The sequence below is a fragment of the Dermacentor variabilis genome, chromosome 9 (genome assembly GCF_050947875.1).
Source record: "Dermacentor variabilis isolate Ectoservices chromosome 9, ASM5094787v1, whole genome shotgun sequence".
NCBI classification, from domain to species: Eukaryota; Metazoa; Arthropoda; class Arachnida; order Ixodida; family Ixodidae; genus Dermacentor; species Dermacentor variabilis.
This window is the reverse complement of record NC_134576.1, coordinates 146,761,282-146,787,756: the sequence shown is the minus strand read 5'-3', so window position 1 is coordinate 146,787,756 and position 26,475 is coordinate 146,761,282. Positions and strand designations below refer to the sequence as shown.

At 48.1% G+C, this 26,475-nt stretch overlaps 1 protein-coding gene across 1 annotated transcript in view; it reads right to left on the bottom strand.

The window, feature by feature from the left end:
- The window catches only part of LOC142557784 (choline transporter-like protein 1), a 78,746-nt gene extending 67,434 nt beyond the window's left edge, over positions 1 to 11,312 (bottom strand). The window contains exon 1 of the mRNA XM_075669894.1: positions 11,255 to 11,312. The gene's annotated coding sequence lies outside the window, so the exon portion shown is untranslated. The remainder of the gene's footprint in view (positions 1 to 11,254) is intronic.
- Between the last annotated feature and the right edge of the window lie 15,163 nt (positions 11,313 to 26,475).

The following is a 26,475-nucleotide window of genomic DNA, read 5'->3' as shown; positions in this document are numbered from 1 at the left end:
TCAATTAAGTGCTGCTGCTTGTTATACTTACTATACTTAATTTCTGTGTACTATATTATCACCACAGTCTTCCAATGGACACTAATACAATGGGTTCTAGTTCATCTGAACTAAATTAACTAATTGTAGACCAGCGCATATCGCCCCTATAGCTGTGCTTCACATTAATATACAGTCTGCTCGTTGCAAGGAGGACAACCTCTTTGTTATTCTTGATGAGGTTAAATTTAATTTCTCCATAGTTATGCTTACGGAAACGTGGTACCGCAATGGCTCGGACGTTATTAATATTGCAGGTAATAATCCAGTTTATTTAATTAAATAGGAAAATAAGTACAGGTGGTGGCGTATGTATGTATGTTAAACATGAGATGAGAAACGAATGGCTTAACGAGTTGTCGTAATAATGCCCGGATGATATTGAAATAGTATCTCTTAAAACAGAAAACTGTGTTTGCTGCAGTATGCAGACCACCCGACGGCCGCACTAACAATTTTATACAGTTCTTATATTACATGTTTTTCATTGTAAATGACCACGGACTCGTGTTGGGAGGTGACTCGAATATCGATATTTTAGCAAGCACTAATAAGCGAAAGGATCTTTCCACACTCCTGATTCCGATTATTTATTGAATGTAATTGTCACTCCTACTCGTCCTACTGACTCGAGTGCAGCGTTAATAGACCTGTTCATAACAAACCAATTCCCTTCAATTCCGTACGTCCTGGCACTATTTGTACCGCTATCAGTGATCACCTGCCTATACATTTTATTGTATCTCAGTTCCGCTACGCACCCAGACAGGCTGCTTCTGGCATATGTTATAGAGCTGTAGATTCAAACCCTCTTTCACGCTTTCGTGACGAAGTCGAGCAAACGCAATGGGATGACTTTTCTTTCTCCTGTGTTGATTTTGCGTACGACTATTTTATCCAAACGACCAGTTCAGTATACAATAAAGATTTCCCACTTCAGCTTTTTTAAAAAGCCAAAGCGTGCCCGCAATCCTTGGATGACTACAGAGATCCTGAAAACGATGAAGGACAAGGATAGTATATTTCATGCATTCCTAGTTAACCGAAACCCAGATGCTTTGAGGATGTTCAAGAAATGTACGAATTTGGTTATTAAGTTACAACGGCAAGCAAAACGAAATTACTATTATACAATGTTCGAGGGAGCCACATATATCAAACAAATGTGGAATAAATTACACTCCGTCATATCTCTAGGTAGAGTAATAAATAGTTTAGAAGAACTTGTAGCTGACAATGAAGTAATGAAAGGCAAGGAGTTCGCTGACAAATTCGATGAATACTTATGTAACTGAACTCACATCAAGATAGCGCCTTTAATTTCTTACCCGTGCCGCTCAAGGAATGAATATTTATTTGCCCAACTGATGAAAATGAAGTATTAAGAGTATTTAAAAGCTTTAAGATGACTAAGAGCGAGAATATAAATAGTCTAAAAATGAAGCCGAATAACTATGTTATCTTATTAACCCGTGCGTGACACATATTTACAACCTTTTCCTAAAAACTAGCATTTTCCCACACAATATGACAAATGCTAAGGTGACGGTAATATACAAAAGTGGTGATAAAATATTCTCGGTAATTATAGGCCCATTTCAATCCTTCTCCTAGTCTCCCCCAAGAGGACTTGAAAAAATTATTCATCTTAGACTGTCAAAATTTTTTGACAAACATTCCCTCATAACAAAATCGCAATATGGATTTAGATCATGTTTTTCAACAGAAAGTGCTCTGCTATTTCAAAAAGAATTGGCCCTTCAAGATATTGGAGCATAGAAATTCACACTAGGCATATTTTTAGGTATGTCCAAGGCCTTTGACAAAATTATCCATGAAACATAATAATAATAATAATAATAATAATAATAATAATAATAATAATAATAATAATAATAATAATAATACATTTATTCATAAAAACAAGTGGTACAAAATGCCAAGGCATTAAGAAAAAAGTTGCTACAAAAGCATCTTGACTGGTCCTAATAACCAGAAGGTCCAAAAGGCAGCAGACAGCAAGGAGCGAGGAAAAAAAGAAGAAAAGAAAGGAAAGAGGAACAACGAAAATGGAGAAAGGAAAGAGAGTAATGGCATGTAGTACATAGATATCATTTAAACAATTTGCTTCGCACATGAAACAGCTCGGGGAAAACAAACAATATAGATATATAGATACACAAAACTCTTTAAAAAAATATTAGGTAAACGGTTAAACCCAATTCTTGGGGCAATAGAAATTATACAGTTCTCTGCCAGAACAATTAGGTACATCGATGGACGCAAATCTGAGATTATTCAGCAGAGTGGGGAGAGTGTAACAAGTCATTTGGTTACCACAGGTTGAACGCACATGCGGCACATGCTAGTATTCCGGGGACCTGGTGTTATAACATGGGATGTTGTGTTTTAATCTAGCCAGAGATGAAACAAGGCTTAAGTTCTGTTTGGTTTCTTTTAGGTATCCAAGAGCAAGGCGGTAGTTAAATATATCACTGGCTTTAATTACCCGAAGTTCTTTAAATAGGGGCGCAGATGGGGAGTCAAAGGGCATATCACTAATTACGCGAACAATTTTCTTTTGTATTACAAGCAAATGGTTAATATTTGTAACAGATGTGGTGCCCCAAATAAGACAGCAATAATGAAGGTGGCTCGCAAACAAAGCATTATAAATTAACATTTTATTCTTCCGAGGCATGTAGCGGATAGAGAAAACGCGTCCAGTAATTTGGGAGAGTTTGACTGCAAGAAAATCAATATGATCGCTCCAGCTTATATTTTCATCAAAAAAGACCCCGAGTGTTTTCACAGAGGGGACGAGTTCAATTTTAGAAGACCCTAACACCAACCCTACAGAGACACGTATTCTTATTCTTCGGTTGAAATAAAAATGCCTTTGTTTTTTCAGCGCTAATCTTGAGACCATTTTCTAGAGACCATAAATATATTTTTTCCAAACAAGAGTTAGCCACTGACACTAGCTCCGGAGCATCATTGGACGAAAACAGGACAGTAGTGTCGTCGCCATAGATTAGGAATTTGGCATCGGGATCAATATTAACGAGATCATTGACGTAAACATTAAACAGAAGAGGCCCAAGGATACTGCCCTGGGGAACACCTGCCGTAAAACAAGAAATTTTGGACGTTTTGTTGTTAATGAACACATATTGGCATCTGTGCGGCAAGTATGACAAACAATTTTAAGGCGACACCGCGGATACCATAGTAGGTAAGATTATTTAATAATAGTTCATGACTGATGGAGTCGAATGCCTTACTAAAGTCAATAAATACCCCCAAAGTAAGCTGGCGGTCCTCAAAATTTTATAAAATGTATTCTTTCTGCTGAAGAAGTGCAAGCTGAGTCGATCTGTGCTTGCGAAAGGCATTTATAATGGGAAAGCTGCAGTGTTATGGAGTTCTTAGTGCTGCCCTCAATCTGATTCAAAACTACGCAGACATCAATGTGTATCGGTAAGCAGAACTGTCTTCTATGCGACTTGTTAAATACGGAGTTCCCCAGGGCAGCATATTAGACCGCTATTGTTTGTTATATTTATTAATGATATTGTAGATGTCGACCCTTAGGCCCAATACACAATGTATGCAAATGATACAAGTCTTTTCCGGAACAAGTATACATCATCTCGTGAATCTATAGCGAACATAAAATTAGACAAAATATGTACCTCGACACTTAGAAATGTTTCACAGATTAGCTGTTCCAAAACTGACGATGTTATTTTTCGCTCTAAATCCCCGCTTTAGCCCACTCATTCTTATAGCCTCACGTTAAATAATAAAATTGAATTTTTTTCTAAACAAAAATTTCTAGGTGTTATTTTTCGTGAATATATGAAATGTAATCACCATACAGAATTTTTACAAAACACTTTGCATGCAAGGTCTTGGGCGTACTCAGAAAATATCAGCGTGTATTGCCAGTTCCTCAAAAGCTTTCGATATTTAAGGCGCTCTTCTCATCTCATCTGCGCTATTGTAGCTCAATTTGGGGTAAGGGAACAAGGCAATCCATAAATAATCTTCTTGTCCTACAAAAAAAAAAAAAGAAGGCTCTGCATTCTGTCGCAAACCTACCATATGATGCACACACTTCAGAACTGTTCGTTAAATATGGCGCGATTAAATTAAACGTGCCATACGAATACACGCGCATTGCTTTCCTTTAGAAGCGCGAAATATCGCGGCCAAGCACTCGGTGCACGCACGAAGCTGTGGCCTCGCAAGTCGCCGTCGAACAGTTTCGAAATTTCCCACCGAAAAGCTTCGCACACTCTCTGACACTTCTGTTTTAAGCACGCTATCTTAAACATGTTCTTAGTCAAATTCTCTTTTTTGTAAAATAGATTTCTGTTTATATCACGTGTATTCTAACTTAATCGCTGACGTTGTAATGTACTTTTCTTTTACTGTCATGCTGCCATAGTGAACAGGAGACGTACGGCTAGTCACGCTGTTTCTAATGCAGCTTTCTTTTAGAGCGCAGCTCTTTGGCGTCCGTTCCTGGGTTTCGCGTCGTCGTCGGCCTCGTAACCAGCTCCGCCCCCCTTTCATCCCCCCAGCGCTAGCAGCGACCGACTGATACCGCTGGATGCCGCTGACGCCGCTAGAGAGTCAAGATAACGTGACTGCATAGAACACCGTCGCCGCCATGCAGAAAGAGGAGGAAAGGGTCCCCCCCCCCCCTGTTCTTGTGTGGCGGATAGGGTGCTCTTCAGTTGCCGACGCGCCGGTTATTTCACGTAGGCCCCGGCAAGTCGACGAATACGTGACCACCTTCCCACGGCTAGACCTGGTTCTTAGCGCTGCGGAAGCGAGGGTATCATATTGTTTGTGTCGGCATCGGCGGCGTTGTCCCTGAAACCAACTCCGCAGCTGGGGTTGACTCACTATCGGCGTCAGCGGCATCAGTCAGTCGCTGCTATCTCTTCCCTCCTCCCTTTATCGTGTTGTCCGCTTGCTGCGCGCGCTTCTGCCCCCATCGTTTGCCGCTGGGTGTACACGCCGCCCCCCTCCCCCCTCTTCCTGCGAGTCTCCGGTTGTCAAAGCGCCGGCTCGAACTTAATTCCTTTCTTCGCTCCTCCTCCAATGCAACCCCTGTGCGGTGGCAATCAGAGAGCCAGATCGGTGGCGGCGGATCTGTATATGTGCACCGCCCGAGCCGAAATTGCCGCTGCCGTTCGCCACTGCGAAATTATCTGCCAGTTCTTTCTGAGCCATGAGCGAGACGACCGATGGAAGTCCTCCGTCTGCTGCTGCTGCTGCTGCTGCTGCTGCTGCTAAACGAGCTGCCAGAGCAGAGGCCCAGCGCCGTCGCCGTCAGAATCCAGAGGTGCGTGCCGCCGAAGCAGAAGCTTACCGCCGCCGCCGTCGAGATGATCCAGGAGTACGGGAAATATAAAAAAAAAAATTCTGTGATAGCGCATACATGTGTTGCTCGATTTCTTTGCCTCAATCTATCGAAAAGGTGAAACAGCTTATTTGCTGCGCTCAAATTTCGCATTAGGAAGTAACGTAATCGTCGGTAATTTTTTTTTTCATTTTTTCTTTTTTTTTTCTCGTCCCAACCACTTATGCGAAATCCACGTATGTGGTAAAATAGATGAACTCAGACTCAAAGTACAGCCGCTTCTCCGCGTATTTCTTTTGTGGACCACCACCTTAGAGCACGCATTATCGACGTCTAAGCGTATACACGTCCAAATGACGTCTATGCCAATGCCAGGCTTTTATTTTTTTTAATAGTCTGTGCGCAGAGCATTGGCGAAAATGAAATTCTAGAAGACGGACACTTCTATCAAAACAATACCAGGTTTCTTCCCGCGACTGTCCCCCCCCCCCCCCCGCCCTCCCAAAAAGAAAACGCTACAATTTGCGCACTTTTACTTCGGTGATAAGGACTCAAAAACATACAAGTATTTTGTGAAACTGTTTATAATGAAAGCACAATGTTCAGACAACGCAAAAATTGACAAAAATCGACCGTTCAGCACACTCTTTCAAATTTTTTTCGCCCCTGATCTTCCACCGTTTTGTGAAATTCGAATAACCCTCACGGGTGCAAAAAAAAAAAAAAATGTTCGCTCAAAACATTTTGCAAAAATACTGTGCAAGTAATGCTCATGTACGTGTATATAATATTTTCGTAAATTTTTTTCTAGAGAAATGGACATTGCTCGAGCGCCAGCCACGGTTGGGACAGTTGGCGTGGAAGGACCCGGAAACAACAAGCAACGCCTCGTTTCGCCTCGCAGCCTCCGTGAGGATTCGACGCTTGCCGAGAGGTGGATCCGCAGTCGGCGCGGTACCGTGGGTCACGTGACGATAGTGTGCACACGGTCACCTCAAGAATGCTTCGCTAAGTTATGCAAGGGTCAACAGGGTCTGCCGTTCCTTTGTTTCCTTTCTTTTTCTCGTGTAAGATCTCTACGCCACTATTTCTCGATGCTTGCTGAGGAGGGCCGTTCCACGCGAAGCGGACGGGCATCCGAGTCGACCGGCGTCCCCACGCAGTTCGCGCAACTCCTCCCAGTCAGCCGACCGAGGAGAGCGCCCCGTTTGCAACGCATCCGACGCGCGGCAAGAGCGCTCGCGGCGCGCGATGGATGCGTGCCGCGCCGGGAATGTGCGTCCCACGTGGGCGAAACGTATAGTTGCGTATCTGTGTCATTTTGCGAAGCTTTCTTTCTTTCTTTTTTGCCTTTCTTGCAGGGTTTCGTGGGACACTGCCTGCCTGCTAGGTCGATCGCTATCTCGGCGGTTACATTTGTGCGTATGCACCAGTATACATGCATGCACGCAGGTTATATGAAGCTACCAGCGAAGTGGCTTATATACAACCTTTCTGTATTGACAAAGTATGCGGATGATGCCTATATTGTACATTATCTTCTTACGTAAAACCTGGAGACATATTAGGGCATCCCAAGTATCTCTAAAGCATGCCGATCGGCTAATGTAATGGTGAATTATATTTACCGGATTCGTTGATTTATCTGGTTTGATTCAGCCACTCGGCGCGCGCCACTGGGCTTATCCGATCCTCCAGGACAACCGAAATATACGGGCTCCAGCGCTGCTCTGCGCATGCGCCTGTCACCCTCGACAAGCGTCGCTTGCTCGTCACCTGTGCATCCGCCTGATTTGTATAGTTTCCGTTTGGGCATAGCTCGTGAACGATGCTGTGCGTAAGCATAAAGATATTGCAACACAACAAAGTTGTGACCTTTGTGACGGATAAACAAAACGTTTCCTGAGGTTACATGTTGCATATAGATGAAAGTAAACAAAATTGTCGCATCGCCTTTAGTTGTAAAGCATTTAACTCGCGGTTTTATTGAAGCTTCGCTTCACATAGATTCCAACACGTGTGATTGCAGCCGCACTATTTTCTCGGCTGCAGTTCAAGAGGTACCGCACACCTCTTTTTGATGGAAGTAGGAAAATCGCAAATTAAGATTCTTATTCACTTGGTGCTTCCGGTCGTTTGTGCGCACCTCTAATTTGTTGTTTGTTTGTTGAACACCTGGGCTGCTTTTGTTTATGCGTGCGACACCGAGTAAGACGCCCCTGCGCGTGTGTGCGAGCCCCTCCACGGAGTGCAGATTTTGTGTTCAGACACGCCGGCAGCCATCGGGATCACAGCGCCAAGGGCCAGCCACGTGACCGCTTCATCACAACTGCATGCGCGCAACTCTCTGCAGCCATCTCGGTGCGCGTCTCACCAGGTGAACGATCCGCCGAGAACCGTGCACCACCATACGAGGGCCGCGATCGCCGCGATGAGAATTTTGCCGAGGAGACCGTGCGGTCATTTTCTTTACGACCCGAACGACTCTGACGGTGGCGATCGAAGCTTTCCGGGCGGCACTGCGGTCGATGCGTGTCCCGTGCGCTGCCGCCGTGCGCGCTCACACACCGCAAGCTGGACGTGCCCGTACTTCGTGGAAGCCCAGATCGTCCTCCCGCATGTCTGCGAACGAACGGCGAGCGCGTCGCCTGGCTGTGCAGTAACGGCTGACCGCGCATCTTGACGATGCCGCTTAATCGACCGAAGAGCCTCTCCGTGAGGATCGACGCAGCTCTTGCTTCAACGTTCAGTCCAACGCGAGAGTGCCGAGTTGACGCTAAACGTTAGCTTGTGTGCACCACTGCTGTTTGTCTGCGTAGTACACAGAACACACAGAGAGAGGTGTTTGCCTGAGGCATTGTTGTGCGTCATATTTTATAAGCTCTGGGTTGAGCGTTGTCATTGCCTCACATGGCGCATCGCATCGTGGCAAAAGTATTGAACTTTCATTGAATTAAGGGGATGTACGTGCCAAAACCACAATCGGATTATGAGGCACGCCGTAGTGGCGGACTCTGGAATAATTTTGACACCGTGATGTCCTTTAACGTGTCCCAACATCTAACTGCACGTGCGTTTTTTATTTCGCCCCCGTCGAAATGCGGCTGCCGCGGTGGGGATCAAATCCGCGACATCGAACAATGACGTAGCCGCAAAGCTAACGCGTCGGGCACAGAAGTGTTAATTTGACGTGCCGACGTTTCCGTGGTGTCGCCTTGACCCTCATTAAAACTCCTTTCTGGCCGAGTTGGTGCATACTTGACTTGAAAATTGTAACAGCGCCAACACATGCATCCACAAAGTAACAAGGACGAGACTCAGCGCTTGTGTCTCGTCCTTGTTACTTTGTGGATGCATGTGTTGGCGCTGTTACAATTTTCACGCCTAGACCCTGCGGTGTGCTTTAATTAATGCGGCTCTACTTCTGCACGCCCTGCGTAAGTTGTCCGCTTGACATATTTGTATGGTATTTATTTTTTAGAAATAGCAGAAACGTACCGTACCGTACCTTGAACTTAAATTTATCCTGTTTCCCCACAACCGCTGTCGTGTCTGTAGTAGTAGTGTTTCGTTGCCTTCTCGCGTCTTTTCCCTATCCCATCTCCCTTCCCGTTGAATGGGAACTGTGAGCGAAGAGTGGCAAGGCTGTTATTCACTCGTTTAGCGACTGTGTCTGTTCTACCCTGTCTCTGCTTCATCTCCCCCCTGCTCTCTTGTTGAAAAACGTTGGAAATGGGAACAAGAATAACAAAACAAATTGAAGAGAGGAGAAAACTGCATAAAGAGAGCACGCGACAGCCATTACAGTCAGTGTCATTTTTGGCCATACAGTACAGTATGTTTCACAAGCGCAAACAGCAGCTCTCCGACTATACGCACTATTCACTACACAAGCTAGGCCACCGAGATGGTCTAGCTTGAAACAGCTGTGTACACGCACACAGCGCTGTCCAGCGGTGCGCCGCAGCGTGCTCGATCGGTTCTAACCGGACGCATTGCAGCAGAGCTGCACCGCTCGGCTCGGGGCGGAGGGGCGCCCGCTGCTGTCGCGGGCTGCGCGGCGGGCGCGAGGACGTCGGCGGACCCCGGCTGTGCGGTGCGTGTGCACGTGGCAACCATCATCATCCCTGATCTGCATTTTATCGGGCTTGAGCTGGCGTGTTTCCTTTTTGGAATAAAATGCGCTTAGCAGCTTGGTCGGTCTCGCTGTCATAATGTGCAAATGCCACGTAGCTGTACAGAACTAAGATAGTGTTGTTTGCCGTCGCTTGGAGATACTCACACTTTATTTTATTGCATTCCGTATAAATACATAAGTAGTCAATTAATTAATCAACTTCTCAAATATTATCATTAGATCAAAAGTGTCAATCAGAAAATTGTAGAGCGACGTGAAAAACTCCCGACGCAGCTTTCTGTTGCTCGATACGCGCCACATAAAATTGTTTTTTTCCAATTTCCGCAGTCCCCCGCTACGGCGCGTCTCCTAATCGGAAAGTGGTTTTGGCACGTAAAACCCCGCAGTTTAATTTTTCGTTTGAGCCTGAAAGAATCCCGCGAACACGCACAAAGTGCCTCGAGTCGCGCGGCAATTTTGCGCGCATTTGCGGGCTCCTTTCGCGCTCGGAAAATTTTTTATGTAGCACGTGTTGAGCAACAGAAAGCGGTATCAGTTTTCCATGTCGCTCTACAATTTTCTCGTTGACACTTTTAATATAATTATAATATCTGGGAAGTTTATTAATATCTGGAAAGACTAATGTAATCAGACGTAATGAAAAATAATTTGAGTATCTCCAAGCGACGGCAAACAACATTACCTATATATACGTGGTAATTGCATATTTTAAAATCTTGGATAGTTCGGACACCATATTATATACATATAGGCACAAAACAAGTTACAGAAGTCGCAACGACTTAATGGAGAATTTCATTAGCGATTCGAAGAAAACGGTGTGAAAAACCGACTAATATATTAGTGGGGTTTTTACACCGTTTTCTTCGAATCGCTAATAAAATTCTCCAGTATAACTTGTTGCGGCTTTTGTAACTTGTTGGTATTCCAGAATCTTGAATATCACCGCGTTCGTGAGTACCTTTCGTACGACCAAATTTGGCACGTTCCGGGTCATCGATTCATAGGTCTCCGACTTCTTGGAAGCTATAGAAGTAATGGGAAAAACTAGCACCGGCATATAACGCCAGTTAGCGTTGGTAATCAACGTTTACGACTATAGTGTGTCAAAATACTTCGCCCGCACGGCAGCAGCGGTGGTTAGGTTGCCGTTTGCAGCTGAGCGCGACGCCGCGCGTTCGATTCCCGCGATGCAAACGAGCGGCATATTACTCGAGGTAAAGGAACCGAAGCGGGCTCAAGAAAGCCCTTCACTGCGCCGTAACCCGTAAGTCGCAATTGTTTGGGACATTAAGGCCAATTAATACACTGTCAGTTCGAATTTCTATTCCGGACAAGTCGAAAAGGTCTCCGACGCGTTGTTCAGTTTCAGTGCTTTGCTTGCACTTGCAACAGTAACTCGTAACACCTGTCATCTTCCACTCGAAAACATACGGTTAACCGTCTGCAGAGCGACTATACGGCAAACTTCGTCCTAATCTCGCGTAACAGGCTACGTTATTCCCTATTCGCATTGCAACTTGCGCCGGTGTACAGTTTTTCGAAGCAATATACCGGCTCTTCTGTCATGTTTCCGAACGGGCCGCGCCGCCTCTTTATTTGCTCTTGTCTAGAACGCGATCGGCTTGGGTTCCCCGTAATGTCTATACATTTCTGGTCAACCCGTTAGCCGAAGCGTACACTTGGCGAGGACCACTCACCGCTCGACGCCGCCCGAGGAGAAGAAGCCCGTGTTGTGTACCGCGGCGGGCAGAGCGTCTCCCGTGGTTACCGCGCTGCAGGGTCCGCTTTCCGCTGCGCTTCCTCACGGCGAGCGCGGCAACCGGCGCCCAAGGGCCCGAAGCTCGGGAGACGCGGAAGTTTGAACGCGCCAGAATCAATCCGGGGTCGACGACCCGAACAACGCTTCGCTCTGTCTGCCGCGGCCTATGCGCGCACGACGTCGTCTGTTCGGATGTCGTATACGCCTGCGTCGTCGTGTATGTACGTAGCGCACTTCTGCACGCTCAACAAATTTACGTGGTGATAACAACAACCGGGAAAATCGTTTCCTCTAAACCGCACTTTGCGCAGATTATTCCATATTGCATATTATCTTGACACAATCAGAATGCGTCTCAAAATGTATGAAACACGTGTTCAGGACCACTGTTTTCATTAATTGCTGCCATTTCGAAATGCTAGCTTGTAGTATGCGTGTACACGTGCATCGCCTCCGATTTTGCGGCTGTGACATTTTGTTCCTCGGATGCTATCTAATTTAATGGATGTGTCGGCGTTAGACCGATACGGACAAAGTATCTGGAGCACGCTTAAAACTCGTCAGTGAATATTTCTCCAAAGTATTCCGGGCACTTTGGGGATACATACATTACGAAACTGTCTCCGCAGATCCTTGGCAAATTTACGAATCTTGAGCTCGCTTCGATTTTGCTATTGTAGCCCATGCACTAAGTTAAATGGTGGTTTGATGACCTTATCAATCGCAGCAGCGGAAGACACAAAATGTATAGCACTCACTGATGTGTTACCTGTTTCTTTGTAAGCCCTCTGTCGGCATATATTATAACTTATTAACTGTATACAGCCTAATTATGTGAAAGCCCTCCCCGAAACGACTGATTTAGTCTGTGTCACTGCGTTGCCAGCTATGGTACTTTTCATATGAACCCAACAGATAACGAAGCCAAGGAAAGCATGGGGGAAAAGTCATTGTTCTTTTTTTTTTAAGTTTAAGTATATGCAAATGTTAAAGGGAAACAAAAGTGGACTGTGGGTGTGGGTTCACTTCCCATCCCCGTGCTTTATCCTTGGCTCCATAAGCTGTTGACTTCATATGGTTGTGACTGACAAAAATCGGGACCCTCGCCACCCCTTCTTCTCGTTCGTCAACCTTTGTTACTCTTCATAACATTGCGCCTATCCATGGTAATCCGCACCATTGCGTGACTGACAGACTGACCTACCGATTAATAATACTTAAGCCAGTGAGTAACTTTGGTGTAGATTTTCTGCGTTAACCGACACAGCAATGCCTATTTCATGTCGGGAAGCATATAGACCGCATTTTCGATCACAGGCTCCGCCATTGTCAGTGTGCTTCCCTCCGAAGAAAGATCGCATCTCTCCCCAATAAAGCAGACTTGGAAAATAGTGTGCAAGAAATGTTGGGCGATACTATAAAACTTTTTTTTTTTTTGATGTCTTACGAAAGAGATAAATAGCCCGCGATTACAAGACCAGCCCAATTTGGCGCGCGGTGTCCGTGCGTGAAAAGAAAAAGGGGTGGGGGCGGAATCCACGCACTGAAATGCACAAAAACGGTGCTTTTTCATCGGTGAACTCTTTTAATTGGGCCCCGTCCAAGGGCGGTATGTATGACGCATTTCACGGCCTTTGCGCGGTGCGCCCACTTGGAATGGCCGGCACATACCACGCCGGTTATCGTTATGGTGCGTCATTTTTTCACGATTGCACATTTCACGCGTGGACGCGTTGCTCACGGGAAGTAAGAGCGACAGGCCCGCGCGGCACACGCAGCACAGTTGCAGCTTACAAGCTGCAGAGGAGCCGCCTCCATGTAGGAGACCGTCGTAAACCGAGTGAACGCGGTAAATGCAAGTAGTAAGTATATCGAAAGTCGTGTTTTTATTTGTATACATTTATTTAAACACACTCGGGTGTGTTTTATGGTCGGAAAAGCGGGTCGAGAAGGACGTGCAGCGGGTCGACAAGGGCGCTTTGTAAAAACAAATTCGGCAAGCACGAACCGGTGCGCGAAGAGCTGCATTCGACACAAATTCCAAGCCGAGGTCTTCGTGCACACATTGTACGAGCCAGGCGTTCTGGGTATCCCTCGTGTTGAGTTCACCCGTAAAAACTAGGGGCACATCGTGTTGAGGAACGAGGGTTGATCCTAGGGTTCCCGAAGCCGCACGGGAAGGCGAAATCCGGCCCCGCTTCGCTGCGCCGCTCGTGCTGGGCTCAGCAGCCGCCCGGAGGTTCCCGTCGTTGATCCCGCCAAGTGCGAGATTCGTTCCGTAATTCGCTTTTTGCACGCCAAAGGGGCTCCACCCGTGGATATCCGTCGTGAATTGAGACAGGCGTATGGCGACAAGTCCGTTCAACACGTCCGAAAGCGGTGCAGGGAGTTCAGTGCCGGTCGGAAGGAAGTCCACGATGAAGAACGGAGTGGAAGACCATCAGTTTCGGAGGTGCTTATCGAGATGGTCCAACGCGAAGTGCTTCAAAACAGGAGGATCACTGTCGTGAACTTGTTGCTCAGATTTCTGGGAGTTCTTACGGTACAGTGGAAGGAGCTTTGACTGAAAAATTGGGGTATATCACAAGTGTTGTGCTCGACAGGTACAGCGGCTATTGACATCAGACCACAAAGAGAAACGCCTTTTGACTGTGCTCGCCAGTTTTTTTTCAAAAGTGTCAAGAAGATAAGCAGTGGCGTAGCAACAGGGGGGGCCGGGGGCCCCGGGTGCAAGGGGCCCATTAAGGGGGGGGGGGGGGGGTGTCATACACGTCTGAAGACACCCCTCTTTCCGCCGGCTACACCCGGGGAGGGGGGTGACAGAAGACCTATGGGCCCCGGGTGCCAGACGACCTAGCTACGCCACTGAAGATAAGGAAGGATCGTTGGACTCCATTGTTACGGGAGACGAAACGTGGTTGTTTCATTTGACTCCCAAAACGAAACAAAAATCCAAAGAGTGGCGTCACCCAGAGTCGCCAGTCGCAAAGAACGTCAAACAAACTTCTGCTGGCAAGGTCATCGCCAGTGTGTTTTTGGGATTGTAAGGGGATATTACTGATCGATTTCATGGAACGTGAGACAACAATCGACTCGGACAGTTATTGTGCAACACAAACTCAGGCGAGCTATGCAGAACCGCCGGCGAGGACGACTGGCAGCCGGTGTAACGCTGCTTCAGGACAACGCCCGACCTCACGTCTCCCGTCAAACCCAAAAAACTTTTGACAAACTATGGGTGGTCTGTCATGCCGCACCCACCGTATACAGTCCAGACCTCGCGCCTAGTGATTATCGCTTGTTCCGCAAGTTAAAGGAACATTTGAGTGGCCAACGCTTCCGGAGCGACGATGAAGTCTAAGAACAGGTGAAACGCTTCCTCAACGGGCTGGCGGCGGAGTTCTACGACATTAGGATACAGAAATTGGAGCACCGTTTACAAAAATGCGTAGAAAAAGATGGCGATAACATAGAAAAATAAAGCAAAGTTTAATCTTTCCAATGACGTAAATTTCTATGAGAATAAACGATGTTGTCAATTTCTAAAATTGATGGGAACATTATTTCTGGATCAACCCTCGTGTGTGCATTATATAGGAAGCAAGTGGAGGTGTGCTACGCCTGTGGCCGCCTCGGGCATCGAGCGGACGTCTGCCCCTCGCCGGACGAAACTATGTGCAGGGGATGCGGCATCGCCAACCCGGACGAACAACACAAGTGCGACTCCAAATGCAGGCTGTGCGGAGGCCGACACTTCACCGCTGCCAAGGAATGCAAGCAGAGGTACCAGACGCCGTACCTCGTCAGACGCAGACGCGGGGACCGATCCCGAGCCAATAGAAGCAAGTCTCCGGCCCTCGCCATGGGCGAGCGACAACTCCCGGCCGCCGCTGGTCGCTCCGCGGCTCGCGGGAGCTCTAGATCCAGGAGCCCCTCTCCGCCTTCCGGACGCCGTTCCAGGTCCAGGGGCAGATCTATGACCAGGGGCAGATCCGGAAGCCGCTCTGTCTCGAGGGCCCGGTATGGGTCCAGTGCCGGCCAGCAGAGGAAGAGAAAGTCGACGCTATCGTGGGCAGATATGGTTGCTGGCGGCGCCCACGCGAGATCCTCCCGGGGCCCACGCGACCCGCTTCCAGAGCAATCCAGGGACGCCGAGGCAGCGCGTCTTATGAAGGAAAACGCGGACTTAAAAGAAATGATCAGAAAGATGGCTAGCGAAATGATAGAGATTAAGAAATTGGTAATCAGTAAGAGTGCTACATCCAACGCGTCGGCGCCTACCGCCACAGAAGCACCAGTTCCGGCCTGCGACTCGGCCGGCGCCGCCAAGCGTAGGGCAGTTTCCAGTAAGGACGATTCAGATTCGCAAACTTATGAGATCAAAGGCATGCTGGCCACGCTCACTGAGAGCGTGCAGCAGTTACAACAAGGCTTAGCACAGGTGCAAGTCGCCCTAGGAGATCCGAGGAGAGGCCTAGGCGCGCTGGCCGATCGCATGGACGCCCTCGAGCGTCTGGTGATCCCGAATAATACGTCCGTAACTCCGATGCAGGTCGTTGTTCCGAACGCGTCGGGGTCTTAAATCGGGGCTACGAGCACATCGGCACGTCAGAGTGGGGGGAACTTCTTGCGTGCACCTGTGCTTACAGCGGGTACCCCGGACAATTTATCTAATCATGGATAGTTCCAAAGAGGAGTTCAAAATTTGGCAGTGGAACTGCAGGGGGTACTCCAATAAGAGGGCTCCTTTGCAGCAATATTTAAGATCGCTACCTAACAAACCACAAGTAATAGCATTACAGGAAACCCTCGTCTCTGCCGCATCCCTCTCTGGTTATCGTGCCGTCTCCGCGCAGGCCGAAGGTCGAGGAGTGTGCACGTTAGTTGACAGGAGGCTTACACACTTGTCTCACGACCTGAAGCTGGCGAGTTGCAAGGTCGAATACGTCATGGCGGAGGTTCTGCTCAACACGAGACAACGCAACCAGCGGAGAAACAGCGTGTTTATACTCAACGTCTACAACAATCCTAGGGACTCGCAACAGCAGTTCAAAACGATACTCAAGAAGTCCGTCGACCTGGCCGGCACCCATCCCATTGGTCGCCGTCGGAGATTTCAACGCACCGTACGGAGTGTGGGGGGTACGTCTACGACACGAGCAAGGGCCGTGGTCTTTGGCAGAACGCCAACGAAATGGACCTCACGCTCATCACAGACAAGGCGTTCCCCACCCGAATCGGCAACTCGGTGAGCCGGGACACCACCCCCGATCTAGCGTTCGTGAAGAACGTCGAGGGAGCCGAGTGGAGTAACACCGCAATAAATTTTGGTAGCGACCATTATGTGCTCGAAACCCGCTTCGAAGTCACCCGAAGTAAATCCAGAGAATTCACTGTCACGGACTGGGACCTTTTTCACAAGCTCCGCGGCAACGACAGCGCACCCGTCCCCAAAGACCTGGAAGATTGGTGCGAGCGAATCAAGAGTGACGCCGAGTCATCCACTAAGAAGATCGTCAGCGACCTGGAGGTAGAAAAGATGGACAGTAGGCTGGCCCATCTGATCGAGGCCAAGCAGGCGCTGCTTCTAAGGTGGAAGGGACAAAGGTTTAACCGAAGATTGAGGAAAAAGATCTCCGAGCTTAACAAGGCCATCGAAGATCACTGTCGGACCCTCGGCAAGCAGCAATGGGACGAGGTCTGTGACTCGATCGACGGGCAGATGCGTAACGGCAAGTCCTGGGGCATGCTTAAACATCTCCTCAACGAGGGCAGCACCAGATCTAGTCAGAGACACGCGCTCGCCAGAGCCCTTCACGAAGCTACCACATCCTGTTCCGTGGACGAGCTGGTTGCCAAGCTCATGGAAAAATACCTTCCCATAAAGCATGGAGACGAGGAAGACCGGTTTCCCGACTACCTCGGCCCAGCCCGTCCGGAATTGGACGAAGACTTCACCGTGGGGGAAATTAGGCAAGCCATTTTCACGCTCAAGGGGAAGTGTGCGCCGGGTGCCGACAGAATCACCAACAAGATGCTGCGCAACCTTGACGACGGTTCGATCGCATACCTCGTCGGGAAGATCAACGAGACGTGGAAAAACGGCAGCGTCCCAGAGCAATGGAAGACCGCCAACGTCGTCCTGATCCCCAAACCCGGCAAGGTTCCAAACGTGGACAACATCCGACCGATCTCTCTCACCTCCTGCGTTGGGAAATTGGCGGAGCACGTCGTCCTCAACAGACTAAACAGATATCTCGAAGAGAACAACATCTATACTCACAACATGATTGGCTTTCGTGCCGGCCTCTCGTCGCAGGACGCCATGAAGGTGATCAAACATCAAATCATCGACGGCAGTACCAGAGACACCAAGGCCCTGCTCGGACTCGACCTCGAGAAAGCGTTTGACAACGTTCTCCACGAATACATTCTGGCCTCCATGGCAGACCTCGAGCTGGGCCCCAGACTATATAACTACGTCCATTCGTTCCTGACGGGGAGGAAAGCGAAGCTGCGGATCGGCGACTTCGTCTCCAACGAGGTGCTCCTGGGCCCACGGGGCACGCCGCAAGGCTCGGTCATTTCGCCTGCTCTCGAGGAATCTGGCCCAAGTTGAAGGTATCAAACACACCATCTACGCAGACGACATCACCATCTGGTGCACCGGCAGTAGCGAAGGGCAAGTGGAAAGCGCCATGCAAGAGGCGGTAGACGTCACGGAGCAGTACCTGCTACCCACCGGACTCAGATGCTCCCCGACCAAATCAGAGCTTCTCCTTTATAGAAAAGAAAAAAAGCCGCAGACCCAAGGGCTGGAAACCGGTCTCGGAAAGTGACATTCACCTGTTCACTCGGAGCGGTGACCCGATACCCAGGGTCGACACCATCAGAGTCCTGGGTATGTTCATAGAATCACATGGCAGCAACGGCACTGCGTTACGCAAGATAATTGCGAAAACCGACAATGCTTTTCGCCTCGTCCGAAGGGTCACTAACAGACATCGTGGCCTCAAGGAGGACAACCTGCTTCGGCTCATCAACGCCTTTGTGCTGTGTCACTTCACCTACACGGTGGCCATGCACAACTGGCTCAGAGCCGAGCGGGAAAAGCTTAATGCCCTCATTAGAAAATTCTTCGAGAGCCCTCGGGCTGCCCGTCAGAACGCATACAGAGGACCTCCTTCGGCTCGGCGTACACAACACCATGGAGGAGATAGCCGAGGCTCAGGAACGGGCCCAGCTAACTCGGCTGTCCACCACGCCGGCCGGCAGGCGTATCCTCGAGGAGATCGGACTCACACCAACCAAGAACTTGGCTGAAGACACCCAAATCCCCAGAGAAATAGGGGAGAAGATCGTGGTCGCCCCTTTGCCCCGCAACGTTCATCCCGTTCACAACGCAGGTCGTCTCAAGGCGAGAGCATTGAATATACTAAAGCAAATAAACAAGGACAAAATCGCAGCAAGCTTCGTGGACGCAGCTGCATACGGAGACGGCAAGGCTTTTGCGGTTTCCGCCGTTGACACGCTGGGCAACGTCATCAACTGTGCTTCCGTCCGGACGACGAACCCAGAGGTGGCCGAGCAAGCGGCCATTGCACTCGCCATGCAAGACGGTCGGAGAGACAGGGTGTATAGCGATTCGAAAGCCGCCATCAGGGCATTCCAGAGAGGCCGGGTAGCCCGGCAGGTAGTTCAAATTCTGAAAGGCGCCAAACACGGCAACACCTCCATGCACTCGATCCTTTGGTTCCCTGCACACGTCGGGGCGATTGAGGGGGTTCCTCTGAACCTCAACGAGTCTGCCCACGAGGCTGCGCGTGGCTTTACCGACCGCGCTGCCCTCGGATCGGGCGACTCTCTCCCCGGACACAGAGACGCTCCTCTCACACACAACGAAATCACTGAATTCTTTTACTTAGAGAGAAGAGTTTTCCCCCCGCCTCACTCCAAGTTAAGCAGGCCGCAGGCGGTCACAAAGACTTCTGCAAAGGAACTCGTACTCAAATCTGGCGTCCCTTAATAGCATATATCCCGAGATTTATCCGAATTGTTCTTGCGTGGCCTGTGGTGAGGTAGCTACGTTGCCTCATATGCTCTGGGAGTGCAGGTCGCTGGGCCCGAAGTTCACCAAGGAAGAGTGGGACGCGCTCCTGCGAAGTCCCGTCTTTGAGGACCAAATCCTGGCCGTCCAGCGCGCCCGCGATCGGGCCGGCAGACTAGATCTGTCAGTCCTGTCGTGGGATTAACCGGGTGCGCGTTTTATCGCGCTTTGCTAGACCAAATAAAAGTTTATTCACTCTCTGACTCCACGTTGAGCACCTGGCGACACGTGCACTGAGGCAATCGCGATACCCTCGGCATTGCACACTGCGCGCACGTCGGCCAAGTCTCCTTTGACTGGCGCGCACTCGTTTCCCAGCGTGCATTGCCACACACGAGGCCCGGTGCGCAGTTATGTTCGCCGACACGACGCGCCTACAGCCGGTGGTGTCACGTGGGTGACCCCAGGTCTCGGAGAAACAGAGTAGAGACACTCGCATTGAGATGCGGTCGCGCATGGCCTCAAGCCTGTGTGCAGCCAGAGGACGACGTACGTTGAGAGAGCGGGTGGCAAATCGATGGGCTGATCGAGCAGTGCAAAGCATAGAGGAAAGAGGCGAAGAAAAAAAAATAGGGGGGGGGGGGGGCAACATCGGCGAAATTCATCAGCGAGCGCATTGCAAAAGCTTACAAGCTTCAGATCAGCATTAAAATGCCACGGACAATTATCACAATGTTGTGATAAAAAATGCTCTCCTTTCGTCCTCAGAAAAGTTCTGGCACCATTCCACTCCTAGAAGGAGCGCTTACTTTTTGTGTAAATGACAAAGTTGTAACCGATAAGCATGCGATGGCGGAATCTTTTAGCTCCTTTTTCTGTTCAGTATTCACAAACGATACGTATAACCGCCATACCAGGATACATTTGGTAATATACTTCCTATCAGCGACATATCAATATCTAAAGAAAGCACCTTTGCACTTCTGCTCAACATTGATGCTAAGAAATCGCCTGAAGCCGACGATTACTATACACTATTAATCCGAAATTTGAGCGCAGCTCTATACGTGTTTCATTTCGCGATATATTGGCTGGCGTGGACCATAGGCGGAGGCTTTTCATTGTGTGTGTGTGTGCGTGCGTGTGCGTGCGTGTGTGTGTCAGGCTCGTACCCAGGATTTCCTTTCGGGGGGGCGGGAGGCTTTTCTATGCAAATGAGGGAGGGAGGTACCTTTACTAGTACAAACGTGAATAATTTCCACCATTCGCCATAAAGACGCGCAAACCTGCAAAAGAGAATCGAAATAAGGTGTATCTTACAGATACGCCTGTGAGATACACCTCTCATTTACTTGGCAAACAAGGAGCAACATCAAATGGACTCGCGCTAATCGGAAAGCTTTAAAAATTGCACCCTTAATAACAAAAGCCTAAGTTTACCCGCCATGTCACCTGTAAATATTAGTATCAGGTCCACTCGGACATTTCATATTTGTTTTTCTCCCACTCTTTTCTGGAATCTTAATCCCATTCCCCATCCCTGTACAGAGTAGCATGCCAGCGGTTATATACGCGCCGGCAAAATTCTCTGTTTTTCCAATAAAGAGCTCTCTCTCTCTCACTCGCGCATGAAAGAAGCGCAGGAAGAACACTGACAAGAGCAAACTAGTAAACAAAGGAAAGTGTAAAATAAAGATTTCTAGTAGCATTTTTTGAATTAGCTCTGGAAGAATTGTACATGGAAATATACATTTGTCAAACAGTCACAGTTCTTTTGGATTCTTCGTTTATCACTCTACCAAGTCACGTGCCGAAACAAACTCGTGCTGTTGTTTGAGAAGTTGTGTAACGATGCGTGGTCACCAGTCTCATACAACCGCGTAGAGCACATGACGCTGCAGTTCTAGACGTACTGCGCCCAACGCAGAAGGTTAGAAAAACAACCACATTAGCACAGCGGAGAAGTGGCTACATCAGGCGGCTCGACTGATAACTGTAGAAGTGTCATTCAAAACACACGGAATTATTTTCCCCTTCTGGCAGTGTTTTCTCTACTTCCTTATTAAATAAAAAGATGTTGATCCATAAGTATTTCCCCAAACAACGGCTAAATTTGTTAATTTTCGCTTTTCCTTTCTGTATGGTTGTTGCCTTGGTTCTCTCCCTTAGTAGATCGCTTAATTTCTCAACTCTTTGCGACTCTTGTTTCCAGTTGCCAATTTTGCACGAGAAGTGCTGTACAATTAGGGAAAAGCCAGACGAGGTAACGGGTGACAGTCATATTGCTTATGGGTTTAACGGCTATTGCAGGGTCTGATGATGGACGCTGTTTCGCATGATTTTATTTTTCACCTTATCTAACCCATATCGCGGGTATATGGTTCCGAGAATCAGCCACTGTCGCGGCGAGCTCGAGGAAATAATGAAGCAAAAGGAAAAGTTGAACGGAACTGGTGTTTTCTCCGACCGCAACTTGTTCCACGAGCATACAGACCAGCTGGCTACGAACTGAATCCATTTGCTGGTGGGCTATAACGTAAAGCTATTACAAACTTTTCTATTCCAATTCTGCAATAAGCCCTCCATGATTGGCAAAAAAATTTTCGGGTCACCCCCACTTCGCCTGTCTCTCACACGACGCCATGAAAACCGCGAAAACGCCCCGTCTGATGATTTTTTTTTTCATTTTCTTATTTACAATACTGCTACTCTCATTTGAGAGCGTGGCAGTTGGGCGATATAGTATACATGTATATCAGTAAGGATCTAGCCGGAACAGTTAATTGAAAAAAAAAAGGAAAAAAAGAAACAATTGCCCAAGGATGGCAATATAAGAAGGAAGCTGAGTTTAGGAACAGAAATGCATGTTTTCACATGACAGTTAATTAATATGATACTAGCAGTGAAGAACATGTAAGTAACCAGTTATACATGAAATAGGAGCGAACTGAAAGATAACACTTAACGCGTCAAGAAATCTTTAGTTGTGTGAAGAGATGCACTTAAAACACATACACTTTGAGAGCGAGAAGAAACGAATTTGGGGGGGGGCAATGGGACGTCGAAAGCACGGAGTAAGACATTTAGGAGGTGAAACTCCCGTCAGCGCGAGCTAGCGTGGGCGACCAGATAAGGTCACAATTGTTGTATGCGCCGACGGGGCCAAATACAGTGCCACAGCGCAATTTCTTTCCAGGCCGCCAGCACGATAACGGCTCCGCGGGCTTGTGACCTTTTCTGGTCGCCGCAAACAGCGGAGTTTCCTCTCCTAAATGTTTCTTGCTCCGTGGTCGAAAGCAAGACAATGCAAAATTTGTAACGATGATTCATGCGATGATAAATGATTTTATTTACGCACTGCAGCTTCTACTTGTGAGGTAAATTCGGACAGCTATACGATGGCAGTTATAGCAGCATCAAGTCGGCTCCATTCAGCTACTGTAAGGGGGAAGAATGAATACTTACACGTGTCGTTTTTGCATGTGTATTCTGTTAAAGTGTACGCATGTTTGTTGCGTTTCTCAAGCCTCAGAAAATTAAACGTACCTGGACACATCTATAGTTATCTTTTAGAAGCTGAAACAAGAGCTTCAGGCGAGCGTGTTTTGCTCTGGTAGATAGCGTTTGCAATCCAGATTGCGTTAAAAGATTAGTCGGTGAGTCAGCGCGTTTGTATTTGTTGTCAACGAACCTTATAGCCTTTCTTTGTACTGCCTCTAATTTTGTTATGTTAGTCGTTGTATGAGGAAACCAGACTGTGTTTGCATATTCGAGAACTGGCCTAACGAACGTTGTGTAGGCCAGTAGCTTCGTTGTTGTCGTAGAGAGCACAAGGCTTCTTTTGAGGAAGAATAATTTGTGTAATGCTCCTGTGGTGATATTCGAAATATGTTTATCCCACCTGAGGTCTGAGGTTAATGTAGCTCCCAGGTATTTATGTTATTCAACTTTAGTTAGTGGTATGCCATTAATCTCATATGTAAAGTTAGATTGTCTTGTTTTCCTTATTACGGTCATGGCCACAGACTTGTTTAAGTTCATTGACATCTGCCAATTAGGGCACCAAATAGAGTGTTGAGGGATGTATTAAGTGCGATGTGGTCACTATAATTTGTGATTTTGCTATAAATAACGCAGTCGTCGGCGAACGGCTTTATATTACAACCAATGTTAGCTGTGATGTCAGTAATATAGATTAGGAAGAGTAATGGCCCAAGAACTGAGCCTTGGGGAACTCCGGAAGTAACGGCGACAGTGTTAGATTGCATTCTATCGTAGATTACAAATTGTGAACGATTGGCTAGAAATTCTTTTATCCAGGCCGTGTGCATACTGATTATGCCTGGTTAGTCCGAACGAAATAAAAATAATTATGTCTCATTCGATGCCTTTTTCAGCATAATACTCTTCCATTGGTCAAACGTTTTCTGGCTGCGCCCATTCCGCCTGTCTGTCATGCGATGTCACAAAACCGCGAGAAGTCATAGCGCCAAAGTGACGTGCACGCGTAAAGCACGCAATAATATGCCGAACAAAACTGGCTTCTTTTCTCTGAACGGCCGGAGGCTGCCCCGTTCCGAAAGGAATAGAAGATGGCTGCCCACCGATTGCTCTGGCTCTATATATATACTGGGAGCACTCCAGGAGCATGGATTTGCCTATAATAAACATTTTTCCCTGGCACTATAACCTTATGAAGCCCTTTCGGCACGTATGCGACGTCACTTTGCCAACTCTTATTTGCTGAGGATCTGTTCTGGTGGCATTTTTAACGTTACGTCGCACGCTGCCGCGATTTTCGACCATCCACCACAAGCTAAGGGGTCAATCATATACGCCGGCATATACCTTCTTCAGTCGGTTGTCTATACTTTCAGTTTTGGCTCGGGACCATCGAACCCCACTTCACCTAAGCGTCCTCCTCGCCTCTTGTCAACCAATTCGATAAGGAAATCTGCTCGATGTAGGCAACACTATTGGCTTCGAAAGCAAAAAAAGTGGCCTTCTATAAACGAGGAGCGTGCTTCATTGGGCTTATTAAACAACGCTGCGCATTACCGCCCGATCTTGTGTCGGCGGTTATGTAAATTTGGCACCAGGAGATTAGAATAAAAACAGATTGCAATAGTTTTACGTTATAGGGCCCCTGGTCTCCGGATCAGTCGTCTAAGCAAAGAAGGTAGGACTAACGAAGTAACAGCGATGCACTTGATATTTGGATAGATGGTGACAACCGAAATCATCTCGAGTTAATCGCGCAGGCACTGAATCCATGGGAAAACTGGCCTTCACACCCCAAGAGATGCCACGACTGCCGCCTGGCAGGCGGCAGTCGTGGCCACTGTATCCGAGACGATTTTCACCTCCGCCCCAGTGGTATTCTACCGTGAGGTCACCCAGTCCCCGCCTGAAAACTAACTAAACCGATCTTTGGGGGCGAGGTCGCTGGCGATCGAAGTGCTCTGAAGACCCCCGACCGATGCAGACACTGACAGATCCCGATTAGACACCACCTGCACCTGAACAGCACGACCGACTTTCTCTCAATATAGCAGCGACTATTGACGGTTACGCTGTTACTACTTTAGCGGACACCGGCACAGACTTCCCTATATTAAGCGGGAAAATGGCAACACAGCTGAAGAAAGTAATCACGCCGTGGTATAACTAGCAGATTCGGACGGCTGCCGGCCACATCGTTACCCTACTGGGCACCTGCACTAGAATTGAAATCCAAGGATCTACATTCGTAGCATGTTGCCTTGTGTTACGCAAATGCTTGAGCCACGTTATTCTTGGCGTTGACTTTCTGCAGGAGTATGGCGCTATTATTAATCTTCAAGAGCGTTGCATCCCATTCCCAGCCGACCGAGCAATCGATGCTCAGGACAATCAACGGCGTGCCGACGTACTTCGTGTTTCTGGAGACAGTGCAACGCTCTCTCCATGAACCAGTGTCCTCGTCGACGTCACATGCTGTGGCTTACGCGATGGCGAAGCGGTGGCCGAAACTACGTAATTTGGAACACCTCTTGAGGCAAGGTGTTTGTGTGGCTAGAAGTGCTACACAGCTTCGGGATGGCCAATCGCAGTTGCTCGTTACCAACTTTAGCAACGAGTATCAACACCTTTTCCACGGCACTTCAATAGCATTTGCACATGAAGTAGCAAAAGTTAACAGCTGTTTCATGTCGAAAGTAGTGGAGACAGCAGACAAGCCTCTGGGCCATATCGACATCGATTCTGAACTGTCTACCGATAGCCAGACAGCACTGCGCAAGCTCTTGCATGAATTCTGGACCTGCTTCGCGAGTTCAAAGGTATGCCAGACTCCCATCACTAGATACAGGATCACCACGTTCAAGGATGCATGTCCGATACACCAGCAGCCTTACCGCATGTCAGCAAAAGAATGCAAAGCCATACATATACAGGTCCGGGAGATGCTTGACGATGGCATCATCGAACCTTCCAACAGCCCGTGGTCGCCTCCGATCATTTGTCAAAAAGACTGAACGCTCTGCTTCTGTGTCGACTACTGAAAGTTTAACACAACTAAAAAGGGCGTGTACCTGCTGCCGCGTATCGACTTGTTAGACAGGCTACGGTGTGCCCACTGTTTTTCTTCTCTCAATTTAAAATGTGGCTACTGGCAAATCGAGGTAGACGAATGAGACCGCGAGAAAAAAGCCTTTGTGACTCCAGATGGTCTATGAATTTCGAGTCCTTCCTTTTGGCTTGTGTTCAGCCTCGGCTACTTTCCACTGAATGATAAGACACTGTCCTCACTGGACTGAAGTGGCAGACTTGTCTTGTGTACCTTGATGATGTGGTCGTACTTAGAAACTTTTGAGCAGCATCTTGACCACCTGCGGAGTGTGCTAGAAGCCAGAAAAGTGCCACTTCGGTTACAAAAAGCACAAGTTCCTCGGGCCTGTAGTAAGTGCCAAAGGGGACCGACCCTATCCCGACAAACTTGCCGCTGTGGCCGCATTTACAGCTCCTGCTGATAAGAAGGCTGTCTGGCGCTTCCTGGGTTTGTGTGCCTACTATCACCGGTTTATTAAGGGCTTTTCGAAGATAGCGGAGCCTCTGACGACACGTCACTTGTC